Consider the following 15,221-nt stretch of genomic DNA (forward strand, 5'->3'; position numbering starts at 1 on the left):
TACGACGACGTTTGCACTTGGCACAAAGTCACCCAAATAGTTTTGATTTTGTAGTTTGTAGCTTTGAACTTAACAATTTTGTAGAAACGTGTAGGACCGCTTAGAACTCCTAATCTCCTACAAGCGTCTAGAACTATTATCTACTCTCTAACAAGACTCGGGAGCTGAGACATGATTGATGATCAAATATCGAATACTCAATAAATATTGAGAAAAGTATTCATCGCAATTCTGAAAACAGAGTCTGCGTTCTCATGAATACAACTGATTGTATTTTTTGTCAAAGAATACAACTGATTGTAAGTTGTAACTTTAGAAAAGTTATTGATCATAACAATAATATATTGAAGTGTGTCGTCAGAACTACAAACTTTATCAGAGAACAACAAAGCAAAATTAGCATAAAGACATAAACTAATAGACAAAATAATGAAGGCGAAGCTGTAATAAAGGAGTTGGTAACTTGGTTACTTAGAGAGGTCAAAGGGTAAAACAAAGATTAATTTAAATCATGTCGAAACATAAAATGTCAATGCAATGCACACAAAAAAAAAAAAAAAAAAAAAAAAAAAAAAAAAAAAAGACAACTCAAATGATTGAAATGAGACATTTGCTAGAACTCCTCGGCTTGGACTCAAACTCCATTAGCAAACGATTTTTCTCTTTCAAAGTGGACTTAAAAGTCATCTTGTTTAGATAGCTTGCATTCCCTAATAAGTAGATAGCAGCTTCTTTCTCTTCTTCTGTTCCTCTGGACTCAATCCACTCAACAGTTTCGAGACTCGAAATCAAACATTTAGGAACAAAACTCGGTTGCTCCCATTTGATCAGGAAATTTCTTGTATTGCTGCAGTAAAACTGAGAGAAAAGAGTTTACAAAATCGAAAAAATAGTTGGGAGTAATACGTCATCAGTGTAATGAAACTGCAACAACATTTGTCTTTGTAGTCTTGTAGAGAACTTACTTGTCTGAACCTAAGAGTTCTCAGGTTAGGGGAATGTCTGAGTATATGAATCAACCAATATGAAGTGCATCTCGTACATAACTCAAGCGACACCAGCTGATTGAAGTCGTATGGAGGATTGTAATCCTGCATGTGACATTGTAATAATAAGTGGTAAATATAAACACACAACGAATCTTAAATCATAGAAGCAAACAGAGATTTTACCATTTGTGAGTTTAAACATAAAGTAAGGTGTTTAGCTGAGGTTAAACAACTCAGAAGCTTCTCAGGATCACTATGTTTAACGTCGATTTCTGCTTTCACCAGCTCAGGCATTTTCACTAATGGCCAAAACTGACTATTGCGCATGTAAGTTTTTAATGATTTCAAAGAAGGAGTGTTGACCATAAACCAATTTCGATCACAATCGCTAGTTTCAGAGATAACTAGTCTCTGCAACCATGGAACCTCAATGGTGATAGTCTTCACACCGCCATGATCCCAAGATCCATACATAAAAAGTTCTTCAAGGACAGGGCAACTGGATAACATAATACTAAAGACTTCATCGCTGGAGAAGCTCACAAGTGAAAGGCTCAATTGTTTGAGGGAAGGGAAACTGATATCCGAAGGAACATCGACAATTTTCACTTGTCGGAGGTGTAAATTCACAAGGGATTGGCATAAATACAGGCTCCTAGGATCACTTGTCGGAGGTGTAAATTCACAAGGGATTGGCATGTATACTGGCTCCTAGGATCACTTGTCGGAGGTGTAAATTCACAAGGGATTGGCATGTATACGGGCTCCGTGAACCTCGTTGAGATTGGGGAAGTCTAAGATCACGCACACTCCGAGAGATTGCAACCCTAATCCATTTCTCAATCTCTACTTGAGGAACAGGATTATTATAAGTTGTGAGTATAGTGAGATACAGAGTTTCTAGGACTGGAGCTTTATGCGATTCCAGAAACTTGTTGACGAAACGTAAATCATCTCTGTTACCACTAGCCATGAGATCAACATACAAATCAATATTTGGCACATGTTTCTAAAGAGACGTCCATCGTTTTGACAAAAAGCTTGTGTTCAGCACATCTTTTGTTCGGGGGTAAGACAATATCTTTAAGAGCAAGTCATCTGACAGCAGACTGATTCTATCCATATTGGAACAAAATTATAAAACTTTCAGTTCGTCACTGTATTGATCGTTGCCAATGCAGGAAAACAATAAAAAATAAGGTTAGAGCGAGCTAGCGTCATTACAACATCTCAGTCAGAGGAACTAAACAAACCCTAACAATGGTGAGGATGAAGACAGTTTCTTCAAAAGTGTTTCATTATATCAAATCAAACCATCAGAGTACAAGAAGATCATGATTGAGAGTAAAGTAGGAAGTATTAAAACCTTTGTTTGATCACGAATTTGCCAACAAAGAAACCTAGCGCAAAACAAATCAAACCCTAGCTCATCCAGGGTTGAGCTTCTCTTTATATAATAAAATGCTCCTTGACTTTTTTTTGACGTCTTTATTCTTCAAAAATTCCAAATTTTCCAAAAAAAAAAATATATACAGTATATATTTAATTTTTCGAAAGAGTAAATGAATGGTCAAAACACGATTTTATTAATTATTGTTTCTCACGTCAGCTTGCTCATATTCTTTTCTTACGTGATGGCGTTGAGTAAGTAAACTCAGAGATCGCTTGGCAGGCGGGAGGCATGATTGATTATCAAATTTTGTTTGAGTAAAACTCTAAAATATTGAAAAAACTAATCATCGCAATTCTGAAAACGAAGTCTGCGTTCTTATTATTACAATTGACACCAATAACTTCTGACGCACGAAAAAAAAAAAAAGAAAAATAAAATCAGTGTTTTGCATATAAGAAGCCCTTCCCTTCAAAGTGACAAAGTGTATCAAAACAATATATATATAAATACACTAATGATGCTCTAAGAATAAGGAAAGCTAGTTCTGTATCTTTGAGAACCGGTGGAACTTCAGGTGAACGAAAGCCGACATTTGGTTGAACTCCTCTGTGTAGAAGACAGCTCTTGCAGCATCTTGAGTTTCTCTTCTGAATTGAGTGATTTTAAGGATCTTATAGCCATTGTCTTTAGCTGTCCAGAGTTCTCTAATAAATACATCACCATTTTTTTCTCTGCTTGTGTTCCTTTGTAATCAATCCAGGAAACAGTTTCAAGACTCGAAATCAAACATTGAGGAACAGAACTCGGCTGCTCCCATTGATTTTGTACATCAACAGAACTGTTGCAACATTCCTGGAAATTATGTGAAGCAAACAATTTTGCTTGTTTTAGTCCGAATCCGAGAACTCGGAGTTTAGGTGTATGGTTGAGTATAAGACGACACCAAACTAAAGAGCATGCACAAAGATTTAGAGACACTAGCTGATTGAAAACGCCCAACGGACATGAATCCTGCAGGTGGCATCATAAGTGTTTTAATGGGATTATTATGTAATCAGAACGAGAATATATATATATATATATATAGCCAGAAAAGCACATATAGACTTTACCATTGGTGGTCGTAGACATAAGAAAAGCTGTTTGGTTGAGGTAAGACATCCCATAAACTTCTTATAAGAATCACCATGATAAAGCATTATTTCAGCCTTCACGAGGTCTGGCATTTTCACTAGTGAACCGAACCCACTACAGCGAGAGAAAATAAGTAACGACTTCAAAGAAGGAGCTTTGATCACAAGTTCAACATCATCGCCTCCAGGAACTTGAACGCCAACGTCTTTGACTATTAATCTCTGCAATGAAGGAACCGCGATTGTGAAACTTTTCACGTGGTCATTGTTGCCTCGAACCAATCTCAAATCTTCAAGTACAGGGCAACCAGATAAAGTTCTATGAACCGGATCACCGCTTGATAATTTCACAAGGAGAAGGAACAATTTCTTGAGTGACCGGAAACAAATTGTCAAAGGAACATCATTCACAGTGAAATCTGCTTCTAGGTTTAAAGTCACAAGAGTTTCACATGTATACAGACTCCTAGGAAACGGTACGGGATCTAAAACGGGACATATGGTCCCCGAACTATGAAAATATCGAGATATTTTAAGATCACGCACGCCACGAGATATTGCAATACGAATCCATGTTTCAATATCTATAGGAGGACAATTCCGACTAATTTTGAGATGCAGAGTTTCCAAGACTGGAGCTTCGTGGAATAACAAAAACTTGTCAACAAAACGCGAAGCTCTCCAATGCTCACAATCACCAGATGGATCATGATACTCAAGCTTAGGCACATGATTCCAAAGATAACGCCATCGCTTGGACAAAAGACTAGTCAACTTTTGTTGGAACGAATGACAATATCTTCAATATTACTTCATCTGACAACAGACTGATCCGATCCATTGTAAACGAACCCTTCAAACTCTACGAAGAAATTGAGAATCAAAGATAAAAGGTAACGACCCTAGCGTCGTCGCCTTTTTTTCGCGGAAGAGAAAGAAACCCTAATTGCTAATTAGAAAGAAAGAACAAAAAGAGTTATAAAGTGAAAAGGAAGTTTGACAAAAAAAAAAAGAGTTATAAAGTGGAAAGGAAAGGTAAGTAACGTTTAACACGACGGCGTTTTGCACTTGCACGGTTTTATATTATACCCAAATACTGATTATTTTTGTGTTTTGTTTTTGTAAAAAATGAATATTTATTGATTTTTCACAATATTTCTTTTTTTTTACATACACACAATCTTAATAAACATATTTACGATTTATTTGCACAGATTTCAGGTCTAATATAATTCAGAAATTTCATTCTTTTAGACAGTTTAGTTTTTATTAATCAATTTCATTTTGAATTTATGATTGAATAAATTTAATTGGTATGTTTTTACTAAATGACCCAAAATTAATAAAAAGTTTCATGTTTTTTTTTTTGTAGAAAGTATGTAAGGTTTTAATTGTTGATATAGACATGCATTCCTTAGTTATTAGCCAATATGAAATATAAGTCAACCTTTCTCACTTCTATGTAAAAACTATATAACCAAATCAATCTCATAGTTATTATTAATTAGTGGAAGTTTGAGTTACAAAAATCAGCCATAAACAAAATTAGTTAATACAAAATTTAGAAGATAAAAATGAACATAAAATTGGAAGCCTGAAGCACAATGAAAAAAAAAAAAAAAAAGCACAATAGACTTTGAATGTTGATCCGCTGCTTTGTTTTATGATTTCCAAATCCATTGGAACTAAATTTCTCTAATCTTGGAGCCCCAAATCCGAATCCAATACCATTAAATTTGTCAATTCTTGGCAATCTCTTTCAAAGATAACCAGAGTCAGCAGCTGAGATTTCCTTTGATTAATAATCAAAGTTATCGAAATCTAATATAAGGAAACATTATTTTTGTTTGTGTAAACTCTAAATATTGGGAAAAAAATATATTGTAAATCCCGAAAACAGAGTCTGATTTCTCATGAGTCATGACCATAATGACACCAATAACATGAGAAGAATAGAGAGTACGTGTAAATTGAGAAGTAATGAGAATTAGAGAAGTCAAAACTTGTTAAATATCAAAACAATATACAAACTACTAATGAGTAATGAGGCTCCAAGAATGAGAACGACTAGTTCGGTGAAATTTCAGGTGAATAAAAGCCGACATTTGCTAGTACTCTTGATCTGCATAGACGACAGCTCTTGCAGCATCTTGACTCTCTCAGTATCATTGGTCAATATCAAGGATCTAATAGTCATTGTTTTCAGCTGTCGTGAGTTCTCTAGCAAATACATCACCACTTTTTTCTCTACTTGTGTTCCTTTGTAATCAATCCACTAGACAGTTTCAAGACACGAAATCAAGCATTGAGGAACAGAACCCGGCTGCTCCAACTGAGTTTGGACATATACGGAACCGCTGTAACATATCTGGATAGGATCTTGGTATTGATAATGTCTTACTTGTTTCAGTTTGAAAACTACTAAAACACGGAGTTTAGGTGCATGTCTCAGTATAAGACGATACCAATCTAAAGAGCATGTACACCAGCTGATTGAAGATGCCTATTGGACATGAATCCTGCAAGCGGCATCATAAGTGAATAGAACTATTTTTGTAATCACAAAGTGAAAAAATTATCACAATAGTACATTGGTGGAGATAAGCCATCCCTCAAACTTCTTATAATCACCAAGTGGAAGCTTGATATCGGCCTTCACGAGGTAAGGCATTTTCACAAAGGAATAGCACCAACAACACTCCGTAGCAATCGTTAACGACTTTAGAGAAGGAGCATTGGTAACAAAACCAACATTATCTCCCGGAACATGAGAACCACAGTCGTCTATGACTGTTAATCTCCGCAATGAAGGAACTGCGATTGTGAAACTTTTCAAGGACAGGGCAACCAGAAAACAGTCTACCAACCATCTCATCGCTTGAGAATTTCACAAGATAAAGGGTCAAAACCTTGAGTGACCGGAAACAAATTGTCAAAGGAACATAATCCACAATGAACTCTGCTGTTAGGTTTAAATTCACAATGGTTTCACATGTATACATACTCCTTGGCAACTGTATGCACTCTGAACCAGGTCTATATCGGAAAATAAAAAGATTGCGCCGCATACCACGAGAAATTGCAAGACTTATCCATGTTTGAACATGTGTAGAACGGCAATTCCTACCAAGTATGAGCCATATAGTTTCTAGGACAGGGGCCTTGTGTAGTAGCAAAAACTTGTCAACAAAAAGTGAAGGTCTCCAGAACTCAGTGTTTGGATCTCTATAATTTGGTTCCCAATAAGTAAGCTTGGGGACATGTTTCCAAATTGAACACCAACGTTTTGACAATAGGCTTGTGGCCACGGCATCTTTAGTTGTAACGACAGACAGTATCTTCAAGAGCAAGTCATCTGACAACATATTTATCCAATCCATTGCAACCGAGCCCTTAAAAACCCTCAAAAGTTTCAGTTATGTGTCTCTGTTAATTTTATTGAAAATAGTAAGAAAAAAAAATAGGTTAAAGCATCTTTCTCAAGCCAGTAGCAATTTCACAAACCCTAGCAAATTTAATTATAACAGCATACGAAGAAACTTATAGAGGGAAAGAGAGGTTTGACCTGATAGCTTCGTCGCCTAGAAAGTGAAACCCTAAATCGTCTCTACGAAGAAAAATATATTTCCTTTTGTTTCGTTAAAAACAAAAAAACAAAAAGCAAATATTTTTTTTTTGTTTTTTTTTTTTTGGTTATAAAATGTAAAGATTTAATGTTTTGAAAATCAGTTGCAACCTAAAGCTAGTTAATATAGGAAACGCAGATCCGAGGAACGTTACGAGACAACTCGATTTCGCACAGTATGGTCGATGGAGTGGTTGGTAGCTACCGAGATAGTATTGAAAATCCTTAAATTAAAGGGGTGTGTAGTGTAGACTGTAACTTGCAAGAGGAGCTTCAAAAAAATGGACTTAATTATGAATTTATGAGATCCGAGGTCTCCTTGGGGTTGAAAAGTCCAAGAAATAACAGCAGCAGGCTTGCCAGGAGGTTTTTTCCTAATCTTTGAAGCAGAAGTTTGGTTGGTGCAAGACGCTTCTAGTAATTGGTCGCCTCTATGTACACATAGAACCTGAGGAGAAGGAGTACGCAGTTGTAGGCAAGTTCATCTAAGAGCAAAGTTTGTAAAGAATATTTTAGCTTGGGTAAAACTCTAAATATATTTAAGAAAACTATTCATCGTAAAAACAGAGTTTGGTTTCTCAAGATAATAATTAATGACACCAATAACATGGGAAGAAAAGACAGTACGTGTCTTGAGAAGTAACGAGAACCACACAAGTCAAAACTTGTAAAAACTTTCAAAACAATATACTAACTACAAGGATGAAAACGACGATATCAATATATCTCTCAGAACCGGCAAAACTTCAGGTGAAGGAAAGCCTGCATTTGCTAGAACTCCTCGGCGTAGATGACACCTCTTTAAGCATCTTGAATTTCTCACTATCACTGGTCGATTTTAAGGATCTTATAGCCATTGTCTTTAGCTGTGGAGAGTTCTCTAATAAATATATCACCACTTTTTTCTCTGCTTGTGTTCCTTTGTAAGCAGTCCACTCAACAGTTTCAAGAGTCGAAATCAAACAGTTAGGAACAGAACTCGGCTGCTCCCATTGAGTTTGAACATCTACTGAACTTCCGCAACATCTCTGGATAGGAGAACATTCTCGATTCCACCGTACTTCTATTAGCGCGAATCTGAGAACTCGGAGTTTAGGTGTATGGTTGAGTATAAGACGAAACCAATCTAAAGAGCATGTACAAAGATTTAGAGACACTAGCTGATTGAAGATTCCCATTGGACATGAATCCTGCAAGTGACATCATAACTATTAATTATGTAATCACAAAGAGAATATGTTAATCAACAAAAGCATATAGATATTAGTATATTACCATCGGTGGTTTTAAACATAAAGAAAGGTGGTTAGCTGATATAAGCCACCCCTTAAAGTTCTTAGATTCACCATGTCTAAGCTTGATCTGAGCCTTCACGAGGTAAGGCATTTTCACTAATGAATAGCACCAACTAAACTGGTTATTAATCGTTAATGACTTTAAAGAAGGAGCTTTGATAACAAAACCAACATCATCTCCCGGAACATGAGAACCATAGTTCAAGTCTATGATGGCTAATCTCCGCAATGAAGGAACTGCTATTTTGAAAGTTTTCACGTTTTCATTGCTGCCTCGAACCAGTTTCAGATCTTCAAGGACAGGGCAACCGGAAAGAAAGTTATCAACGATTTCATCGCTTGAGAATTTCACACGATACAGGAACAAAGTCTTGAGTGACCGGAAACAAATTGTCAGAGGAACATAATCCACAATGAACTCTGCTTGTAGGTTTAAAGTCACAAGGGTTTAAGACTCCTAGGCAACCGTATGAGGTCTATATCGGAAAACATAAAGATTCTGCACACGACGAGAAATCGCAAGACTTATCCACGTTTGAACATGTGTAGAACGGCAATTCCGACCAAGTATGAGTTTCATAGTTTCTAGGACAGGAGCCTTGTGTAATAGCAAAAACTTGTCAATAAAAAGTGAAGGTCTCCAGAACTCAGTATTTGGACCTCTGTAATTTGGATCCTGGTAATTAAGCTTTGGGACATGTTTCCAAAGTGAACACCAACGTTTTGACAAAAGGCTAGTGGTCACGGCATCTTTACTTGTAACCAAAGACAGTATCTTCAAGAGCAAATCATCAGACAACAGACTTATCCTATCCATTGCAACTCAAAAGTTCCAGTACGTGTCTCTGTTGATTTTGTTGCCCATGCTGGAAAACAGTAAGAAAAAAAAAGGGTTAGATCATCTTGCTTTCTCAAGCCAGTAGCAATCTCGCAAAACCCTAGCATACGGAGAGAGTTGAAAGTGAAAGAGAAAGGTTTGACCTAATTAGCTTCGTCGCCCCCCCCCCCCCCCCCCAAATTGAAACCCTAAATTCTAATTCTAATTAATACGACGAAATTTATTTTTAAAAAAAATCAAATCGAAAGGTTAACTACGGGGCTTACCACAAAAGTTTACAGAACAGCACGAGATAAACCTGGTGCAAAGAATCACAGAACCATAGTCTTTTGTGATTCTACAGACCAAAGTTCTTTACTTAAGCCACGTTTTGCAATACCCAATCTGATGATTTAAGATGTAAACATAAGAAGTCGATATAGATTGCCGAATCCGACAAATTATTTAACTCAAAGAGTATCACCGCTTGAAAGCTGAATAAGAAGAATCAGGGAATAAGAGTAAAAGAATTTATTCTCTAAAGCGTGTTATTGGATTTTAATTTATAAAGAATTTTGAAGACTTCAATAAAATTAGAAAAAATGTCATATCATATCATATTTATAAAATAAATCAAAATTAAAATAAAAAGACAAAACAAGTTAAGGAAACCAATTTTGTAGATTTTTTATTAAGAAAATTATGTTGGTTTAGGTTTATAAAATAAGAAAAATACTTAGAGTTTAGATTTTACAATTAAACTAAATCATATGTCGGTTTGGGTTTACAAAATGTGGTTAGGGTTTAGTTTTTATAATTAAACAAAATTAAATTATATGTCGGTTTGGGTTTACAAAAGAGTGGTTAGCGTTTAGGGTTATATTTTACAATTAAATGAAATTATATGTCGGTTTGGGTTTACAAAAGAGTGGTTAGAGTTTAGGATTTAGATTTTACAATTAAACGTAATTATATGTCGGTTTGGGTTTACAAAGAGTGGTTAAGGTTTAGATTTTAAAATTAAGCAAAATTATATGTCGGTTTGGGTTAATAAAATAGTGGGTAGGGTTTAGATTTTATAATTAAAAAAATTATATTTTAAATTGGGTTTATAAAAAGAATGATTTGGGTTTAGATGTTATAATTTAAAACTATAATATAATGTTTAGAATTAATAAATTTTAAAATTAATTGATATACAGAATTTGTTTCATTAACCAATAATTTGTTTTCTTAACTAAGGGGGAGTGAATAAAAAGTATTCACCCCTAGGGGTGAACCCAATAATTGTCCATAAAATTATAAAAAAAAAGGAATAAGTGAAAGATTTTAAGGATTGTTTGAGAGTATTTATAGTTTTGTTGATTAGTTTTCTAAAATCTTGTAAAATACTTCAAACAATCTGTGTATTTTTGTGATACTTTCCATGACCTTATTTTGTGAAAAAAATGTATAAAATTATGAACTAATAACAGAATAATTGAATTCATTAACAATCCAAGATTCTTTTATTTTATTTGAATAACACAAATTTTTAATGATTTTATAAAATTCTTAATCCAATAACCCAAATTTGTTAAGATTTTAAATACTTTATACAAATCACAAACTAATAACAGTAAATTTTAGCAGACTTTAACAAAATCTTGATCTAATAACAACAAATTTTACATAACAAATTTTTAAAATTCATTTCAAATTTCTAACCAATAATCCCACTAAAGCATAGAATAGAGATATATTCATATTTGAGTTAGACTATTAAGTTTCTTCATTTGGCCCATTTATATATGTTATTTTCTAGGGTGATTTGCATATACACCTTCTTGAAACAAAGTACTTTTTGGAGTTTTTTACACTATTCACGTCAATTTTTGACAATTTTGCCCTTAAACTGATAACAAGATGATAATTAAAAAATACCAGTATTATAAACCGTCCGATCCTAAAAACTTAGATCTAATGGTTTAGATTTATTCTAGCAAATATTAAATATTAAAAAAAAACCCAAAAGTTTTCCCCCGAGGGTTTCTTCTCTCTCGTCCCTTGGTTTTCTCTCTCTGGCGAAATCAAAGTGTGTTTTTTTATTGTAAATAGATCATGTAGCTTTTTAGATCTGGCCAAAATTCTTTAGATTTGGACAACTTTTTTTTCGAAAACCTTAAGCTGATTCAGGTATCTATATAGAACCCAAAAACGAATCCAGCGATCTCGTTCGCTCTGATTCTCGTCAAAGTTGAATTCAGCATCAAAAATATTTGATTTGGAGAAATCTGTAAGAACAAAGATATTGTTGGTGGTGGTTCGAGAGTTTTTCGTCATCGCCTATATTGGTTCGAGAGTTGGCTATCCGTCAAAAACTTTTGTGGATAGTTACTTTTGGATAGTTAATTTGATTATTAGATTGAGAATCTGAGGAATTTCATTTCTTTATATCCATAACATCAAGTTCATATGTTCAATAAAAATTTTCCAAGATAAATTCTTCATTTAGATATCAATCCTATCCACTAAATTCTGACCACATGGTCAACATGTCGACATGTGTTTGTTTCTCAGCTACAAGCAGTCCAAGCAACCTAAGGGATTTTTTTCTCAGCAGCTATACAATAATAATTTCTTAATATGAGAATATGACAATTGACAACGGTTTGAAAACAATAAAGAGCTTCATTTTCTCACAAAATGGTTCATAAACCAGAAGAAACAACATTGATTTATTTGAAACATTGGATATCAATCATGTGGATGAGTAGCTATGAATACTTTCTAATTTAAACTCTAACCATGTGGTATCCAATGTTTCAAATTATGAGAATGAACAAGAGAAGAGATTAAGTTGTTTCTTGGGGTTAATAACCACATGGTCAGAGTTTAATGGATGTGCTAATGGAAAAGGTCTCTCTAGGAGGGAACGACAACGACAACAACTCACTCGAACAACTGCCGATGAAATCTTATTCATTCTTATAATTTCTAACTATAGACTATTTAAGCACATCCATTAGAATCTGACCATGTGGTCATTAACCCAAAGAAACAACATAATCTCTTCTCTTGTTGTAGCAACTCTAACAAGAAACTCCTCATGACTCTCTGTTCTCCATCAGCCAACCTCTCAACCATCACAAGCTCACTCTTCGCAACAATGAAAACAAACACAGCAGAGCTCCCAAGAATCTTCCTCTACGTCTTAACTCCTTGGATATTAACTCTCGAAACAATGTCGTACCCTTTACCCATGAACTCTTGAATCTGCTTCTTAGGTATCCCTTTGTAATCTCAACAAGTGCCCTAAACCCTAAACCCTAAATCCTAAACCCTAAACCCTAAACCCTAAAAAGAATTAATATTTACCGTCAATCTGCTGTGACGACAAAATGAAGACTTTGACGAACTTGTCGAAGCTTGTTGATGGATGCGTCTTTGCCAACTACGCTTGCTTCACTTATAACAATGATAAGATGGTTTGGTGGAGGAGCTATTGGATCGTTGATGAAGCAAGAACCCAGATGGAATTTGAGTGAGAGAAGCAATTCGGGTTTAGTGGCTGTTGGAATAAAAGGGAGTTAGGTGAATCTGACATTGTTAAGGAGGAAGAGAGCAGACGACGGAGAGATTGAGGATAGTAAGATAGTAACTTGAAGATGGGTTTGGTTGAAATTGGCAAGATTGTGGAACGGAAGATAGAAGATGAGAGTTTAAGAAACATTTGGGGATTAAAGGGTTTGTGAGAGAATTGGTCGTTGATTTGGTAATTCTTTTATCTTATTGAAATAAAAAAAAAAATATTATATGAGGTAGTGAGAATTGAGAACAGAGAATTTTGTGAGAAGATGATAGCGAGAAAAAAAGAAAAAAAGGTGAGGTTGGATAAAGTAGAAGAGAAAAGGGACAAAGGAAAAGAAAAAAAAATCGAGATTGGTAACATAGAAGGAGAGGGGTAATATGTAATTTTATAGGACAAAAGTATACCTATAGCAAAAAGTGGGTGTGTGTGTGAATATTTTGGGTGAAAGTAGTGTGAGTGCAATATTCTCTATTTTCTAACCCCATTAAGGTTTTTGTAGACAAAAACTTTTGGTAAAGGCCACACACAAAAGCTGAGTGTCTTGCCTTACAAGGAAACAAATATCACATGCAGCCTTAATGAGAACCTGAGGACAAGTAGTCCAAAGTTGCAGCCAAGGTTTACGGCCATAAGAAGATATCTGCTCCGCTCCGTTCGATTAAGATTAGAGTTGACAACACAAGCCTAAATCCATCTCTCTTTTTTGTCTGTCGCTGTTAAATATGTTTGGTGCCAGACTCTTGTAGAAAACTCGCAGTCAATAGAAGAGATGGTGATGTGATTCTGTACTCGAAGAACAGTGAGTGCAAAATAATGGAACCATAAACCCCCTCAAAGTCTTCTATCTCTGGTTGGTAGCCTCTCTGTGCCTGAGAAGAAGGAGTCCGCAGTTGTAGGCAAGTTCACCTAAGAGCAAAGTCTGATTATATAGTGAAACAATATTTCTGTTTGGGTATATAACTCTAAATATTAAGAAAAAAAACTATCCATCGTAAATCTAAAAAGAAAAACAGAGTATGGTTGGTTTCTCATGGTCATAATGACATTAATAACTTGAGAAGAAAACACCAATAACTTGAGAAGAAAAGACAGTACGTGTACCGAGAATCACACAAGTCAAAACTTGTAAATTTTTCAAAAACTAGTAAAGATGCTCCAAGAATGAAACCGAAAACGACTATTTGAATTACCATGCTTCAGATGAACGAAAGCCGACATTTGCTATAACTCTTCGGCGTAGACGATAGCTCTTGCAGCATATTGAGCTTCTCGCTATCATTGGTCGATTTCAAGGGTATAATACGCATTTTCTTTAGCTGTCCAGAGTTCTCTAGCAAATACATCACCACTTTTTTCTCTGCTTGTGTTCCTTTGTAATCAATCCACTCAACAGTTTCAAGACTCGAAATCAAACAGTCAGGAACGGAACTCAGCTGCTCCCATTGAGTTTGGAGTTGGACATCTGAGGAACTCCTGCAACACCTCGGAAGAGGATTTCTTCTTGCATGTTTCATTTCGAATCTGAGAACTCGGAGTTTAGGTGCATGTCTCAGTATAAGACGAAACCAATCTAAAGAGCTATGTACAAATATTTAGTGACACTAGCTGATTGAAGACGCCTGAATTATTCAAAACAACTTTTTAAAACAATCACATAAATTATATTTTATATAAAAATTACAATATAAATAAAAAGAATTTTAATTTGTGCTATAGCACAGGTCTTAATATAGTATTAGTTAAACCGATCGCAACACTTTATATTTTCTTTTATAATTATATACAGTATATTGAGTCAAAGATGTTATTTGTGATTTTTTTACGAAAGCTTCATTATAACATCTGAAAAATGAACGAAATGGTGACTGAAATAACCTAAACTGGTTGTTGTAATGCATTATTAGTTTAGTTTCCTCATGAGTGATATAATCATGCATTATATATTATTATATTTTTTTGTTTAATAATTTATAATCATCACTAAAAAAATCCTCCAAAATTTACTAGAGCCTAAAGTTAGTTACTCTGTTTCAGCCAACAAACTCTAGGTCAATTTCACACTCTTTGACCTGATCAAGTACTTTCAATTCAACCTCCTCCTTTACTTTTTCTCCCCAACCAAACCAATAGATAGAGAAGTAACATAGAACTAAAAACCACTGTTCTGAAAGAATCGATCTGCCAAAATATTTCGATACTGCATAAATTGAGTAAATCTTGAAGTGATTCGTTTCAAATACTCGGAAGATATTTGCCAAAGTAGAGAAAATATATAATCTTTGTGGCCTTATTGGTAGAGTATTTAACTTGGTGCCAACTGATTCATCATCGCTGATGAATAAATCATGAAGCTTGATTTCTTCTGTTCAGCATTCATTTAAGGCATGTCTTTTACATA

The 15,221-nt window shown here is 34.8% G+C and overlaps 5 pseudogenes across 1 annotated transcript; all 5 read right to left on the reverse strand.

Moving 5' to 3' along the window:
• Nucleotides 1-588: 588 nt before the first annotated feature.
• Nucleotides 589-2,112, reverse strand: LOC109130510 (putative FBD-associated F-box protein At5g56440; annotated as a pseudogene).
• Nucleotides 2,113-2,712: 600 nt separating this feature from the next.
• On the reverse strand, nucleotides 2,713-4,356 carry LOC104761707 (putative FBD-associated F-box protein At5g56440; annotated as a pseudogene). The gene is made up of 2 exons (XR_015588113.1): nucleotides 3,495-4,356; nucleotides 2,713-3,393 (listed from the first exon to the last, which is right to left on the reverse strand). The product of XR_015588113.1 is annotated as a putative FBD-associated F-box protein At5g56440 (transcript).
• A 1,242-nt stretch (nucleotides 4,357-5,598) lies between these two features.
• On the reverse strand, nucleotides 5,599-6,895 carry LOC109130511 (putative FBD-associated F-box protein At5g56440; annotated as a pseudogene).
• Nucleotides 6,896-7,691: 796 nt separating this feature from the next.
• On the reverse strand, nucleotides 7,692-9,263 carry LOC109130647 (putative FBD-associated F-box protein At5g56440; annotated as a pseudogene).
• A 368-nt stretch (nucleotides 9,264-9,631) lies between these two features.
• Nucleotides 9,632-12,838, reverse strand: LOC147923035 (guanylate kinase 3, chloroplastic pseudogene; annotated as a pseudogene).
• Nucleotides 12,839-15,221: the final 2,383 nt, after the last annotated feature.

The sequence above is a fragment of the Camelina sativa genome, chromosome 18 (genome assembly GCF_030686135.1).
Source record: "Camelina sativa cultivar CO46 ecotype springtype chromosome 18, ASM3068613v1".
In the NCBI taxonomy this organism is placed as follows: Eukaryota; Viridiplantae; Streptophyta; class Magnoliopsida; order Brassicales; family Brassicaceae; genus Camelina; species Camelina sativa.